The sequence below is a fragment of the Homarus americanus genome, unplaced genomic scaffold (genome assembly GCF_018991925.1).
Source record: "Homarus americanus isolate GMGI-L3 unplaced genomic scaffold, GMGI_Hamer_2.0 scaffold17587, whole genome shotgun sequence".
Taxonomy (NCBI): Eukaryota; Metazoa; Arthropoda; class Malacostraca; order Decapoda; family Nephropidae; genus Homarus; species Homarus americanus.
In genome coordinates, this window is record NW_024741889.1 from 23,465 (window position 1) to 28,223 (window position 4,759).

Consider the following 4,759-nt stretch of genomic DNA (forward strand, 5'->3'; position numbering starts at 1 on the left):
ATAGAAGAAGTGTGAAGGGATAACAGAAGAAGTGTGAAGATAACAGAAGTAGTGTGAAGGGATAACAGAAGTAGTGTGAAGATAACAGAAGAAGTGTAAGATAACAGGAGAAGTGTATGGATAACAGAAGAAGTGTGAAGATAACAGGAGAAGGTGAAGGGATAACAGAAGAAGTGTGACGATAATAGAAGAAGTGTGAAGGGATAACAGAAGAAGTGTGAAGATAACAGGAGAAGGTGAAGGATACAGAAGAAGTGTGAAGATAACAGAGAAGTGTAAGGATAAGAAGAAGTGTGAAGATAACAGGAGAAGTGTGAAGGATAAGAGAAGTGAAGGATAACAGAAGAAGTGGATAACAGAAGGAAGGGATAACAGAAGAAGGTGAAGATAAAGAGAAGTGTGAAGGACAACAAGAAGTGAAGGATAACAGAAGAAGTGTGAAGATAACAGAAGTAGTGTGAAGGGATAACAGAAGAAGTGTGAAGGATAACAGAAGAAGTGTGAAGATAACAGGAGAAGTGTGAAGGATAACAGAAGAAGTGTAAGATAACAGGAGAAGTGTGAGGGATAACAGAAGAAGTGTGAAGGATAACAGAAGAAGTGTGAAGATACAGGAGAAGGTGAAGGATAACAGAAGAAGTGGAAGATAACAGAAGTGTGAAGGATAACAGAAGAAGTGAAGATAATATGAAGGATAACAGAAGAAGTGTGAAGATAATAGAAGAAGTGGAGTAACAAAGTAGTGGAAGGGATAACAGAAGTAGTGAAGGGAAAGAAGTGTGTGAAGGATAACAGAAGAAGTGTGAAGGGGTAACAGAAGAAGTAAGATAACAGGAGAAGTGTGAAGGATAACAGAAGAAGTGTGAAGGTACAGAAGAAGGTGAAGGTAATAGAAGTGTGAAGGGTAAAGAAGAAGTGTGAAGATAACAGAGAAGTGTATGATAACAGAAGAAGTGTGAAGGGGTAACATGAAGAAGTGTGAAGATAACAGGAGAAGTGGTAGAAGGGTGAGGGTAATGAGAAGTGTGAAGGGTAAAGAGAAAAGAAGGGAATAAATACGGAAGTAACAGGAGAAGGAAGGATCAGAAGAGGGAAGATAAGGAGAAGGGAAGGGATAACAGAAGAAGTGTAAGGCAAAGAAGGCAAGAAGGCAAATAGAAGAGTGTGAAGGGGTAACAGAAGAAGTGTGGAAGATAACAGGAGTAGTGAAGGGATAACAGAAGAAGTGAAGATAACAGGAGAAGTGTGAAGGATAACAGAAGAAGTGTAAGGATAACAGAAGTAGTGTGAAGGATAACAGAAGTAGTGAAGGTAACAGAAGAAGTGTGAAGATAACAGAAGTAGTGTGAAGGGACAGAAGAAGTGTGAAGATAACAGAAGAGTAGGGATAACAGAAGAAGGTGAAATAACAGAAGAAGGTGAAGATAATAGGAGAAGTGTGAAGGATACAGAAGAAGTGTATGATAACAGAAGAAGTGTAAGGATAACAGAAGGAGGGTGAAGGTAACAGAAGAAGTAAGATAATAGAAGGTGAAGGATAATAGAAGAAGTGTGAAGGGATAACAGAAGAAGTGAAGATAACAGAGAAGTGTGGAAGGGATAACAGAAGAAGTGTGAAGATAAGAAGTGTGAAGGATAACAGAAGAAGGAAGATAACGGAGGTAAGGGATAACAGAAGAAGTGTGAAGATAACAGAAGAAGTGTGAAGGGATAACAGAAGAAGTGTGAAGATAACAGAAGAAGTGTGAAGGGATAACAGAAGAAGTGTGGTAGAAGGTGAAGGATAACAGAAGAAGGTGGTGGGGGGTGGGTGGTTGGGTGTGAAGGGTAACAGAAGTGGTGAAGGATAGAGTGGGGGGGGGTCAGAATAGTGTGAAGGTAACAGAAGAAGTGTGAAGATAACAGAAGAAAAGGAAGGATAACAGAAGAAGTGTGAAGATAACAGGGTGTGGTGGTGGTGTGAGGATACAGGAAGAAGTGTGAAGGATAACAGAAGAAGTGTGAAGGTAACAGAAGAAGTGTGAAGGATAACAGAGTAGTGTGAAGGGATAACAGAAGAAGTAAGATAACAGAAGAAGTGTGAAGGTGGTGTGGTGGGTGTGATAACAGAAGAAGTGTGAGGGATAACAGAAGAAGTGTGAAGGGTAACAGAAGAAGTGTGAAGGATAACAGAAGTAGTGGAAGGGATAACAGAAGAAGTGTGAAGATAACAGAAGTGTGAAGGATAACAGAAGAAGTGTGAAGGGATAATAGAAGAAGGTGAAGGGATAACAGGAAGAAGGAAGGATAACAGAAGAAGTGGTGAAGGGATACAGAAGAAGTGTGAAGGGGTAACAGAAGGAAGTGTGACGATAATAGAAGTGTGAAGGGATAACAAGAAGTGAAGGGATAAGAATGAATGGATAACAGAAGAAGGTGACGATAACAGGAAAAAGTGTGAAGGGATAACAGAAGTAGTGTGGACGATAATAGAAGAAGTGTGAAGGATAACAGAAGAAGTGTGAAGGATAAGAAGTGTGAATGGATAACAGAAGAAGTGTGACGATAATAGAAGAAGTGTGAAGGATAACAGAAGTGTGAAGGATAACAGAAGAAGTGTGAAGATAACATAAGTAGACAAACATTAAATATAAACTGAAGATTTAAATAAATTAGAGGATGTTTTTTCTTATTCTTGTCAGAGCCATTTCATGTCACTCATCTATCATTTCATGTCACTCGCTATCATTTCATGTCACTCATCTATCATTTCATGTCACTCCTCTATCATTTCATGTCACTCGCCTGTCATTTATGTTACTTATCTATCTTTAACGTAACTCATGTCATTTATGATAAACCACCTGTCATTTATGATAAACCACCTGTCATTTATGTCACTCGTCATTTCACCTGTCCCTCTTCACACCTGTTCTGCACAAGTGATTTTATATTCCATCCCTGTCGTTACTGTCACTAATACCGTAAGTCACTTTCTCTCCTTGAATTTGTACTACAAACCTTAACATGCCCTAACTTTAACATTACTCAACCTAACCTAACCTAACCTAACCTTGACCATACCGAACCTAACGAAAACATATGAATGGAGAAACTGCAGTGGCCTATTGGCCCATACTGGGCAGTCCCATTTACACTCAACCCCTATCGCTCATATATCCATCCAACCTATGTTTGAAGCTATCCAGCGTATGATGTCTGGTAACTTGTCTAATTAGTCCACTACTCTATTTCCAAACCAATGTTTACCAATTTCGCGCCTAAATCGAAATTTGTCTAATTTAAAACCATTGTTACGAGTTCGAGGAGTGCAAATTAAGATGCTTTAACCTGTCTCTGTACTCAAGGTTCCTAATGACCGGGATTAGTCTTGTCATTCTCCTCTGAATTCTTTCTAGGGATTCTACAGCCATTCTGTAATACGGTGACCAGAACTGAACTGCGTAATCCAAGTGAGGTCTCACAAGCGCAAGATATAGTTAAGATGACCTCGCTAGTCTTGTAACTAACACTCCTTTGTATGAACCCAGTACTTTGTTAGCCTTGTTTCGAGCAAATACGCACTGTCGTCTTGGTTTACGATTCTTATTATCATTACTCTAAATCTTCTCGTAGTCGGATTTCTATAACATCGTTGTTCATCTGATATCTGGTTTTCTTACATATTCTAGACCAAGTACTTTACATTTGTCCACATTAAATTCCATCTACCATTTTTCAGACCATGCGAAAAATTTGTTTAGATCTTCCTGTAATTTTTCTGAGTCCTCGTCAGATTTAATTACACTATTCTAGTGTCGTCAGCAAATTTACTTATGTTGCTGTCATTAATGCTGACTCTCTGTTTTCTGTCTTGTAATCATGACCTAATCCTGTTTAGAACATCACCCAATGCCATGAGTCTCCACTTTACGTATTAGTCTTCCATGGGGGTCCCGTCGAAGGCTCTGCAAAGTAGAGGTAAACCAAATCATAATAGAAAACACAAGTCTCGCGCAGTGAGTAGGATTCGAACTCACGCGAAGATCCCATCTGATTTCTAGTCAGACGCCTTAACCACTCGGCCATCACTGCCTGTATAAGAACTAAACGATCAATCTTAACCATACCTAATCTAACTTAACCATCCACACAAAAACCTGACCTGAACCATACCTAGCCTAACCTAAACATACCTAATTCCAACCAAGATCATCCCTAATCCAACCAAACCTATTTTTAATTAGTGTCACAGTCTTTTGGCTTGTAATCAAAACCTTAACAACATTGTCTATAATTACAGGTACAGTACTAATATGTCTTGTTCCTAATTACAGGTACTTTGTCTCACCTCTATAATTATTGTCTAAATACTACAATTATATCGTTACAACCTATAATCACACCACCACAACACAAGAGATAGAGTAATTTTTTGTGATTAGGTTAGGTTAGCTTGGCCGGCTAAATTATGTTATGGTAGGTTAGGTTAGGTTAACATTAGGATGTTTAACCATCAAATAAAATAAACAAACTAGGATGTTTAATCTTTGGGTGATAACTCAAACACTCTCTTTAACAACACGGAGAGAGAGAGAGAGAGAGAGAGAGAGAGAGGAGGGAGAGAGAGAGAGACAGAGAAAAGAGAGAGAAAGAAAGAAAGAGAGAGAGAGAGCCATGAACCAGACACAAATAGAGCAGAAGGTGAACCTGTCCAGCCAGCTCAGCTCAGCTAGACACGAGCCATGAACATAAACCAGTCCAGAGTGTTGTGTCGGTG

At 39.2% G+C, this 4,759-nt stretch overlaps 1 non-coding gene across 1 annotated transcript; it reads right to left on the reverse strand.

Annotated features, from left to right (window-relative positions):
- Positions 1 to 3,994: 3,994 nt before the first annotated feature.
- On the reverse strand, positions 3,995 to 4,074 carry Trnas-aga. Its single transcript has one exon. It is a non-coding gene; the product is annotated as a tRNA-Ser (tRNA).
- Positions 4,075 to 4,759: the final 685 nt, after the last annotated feature.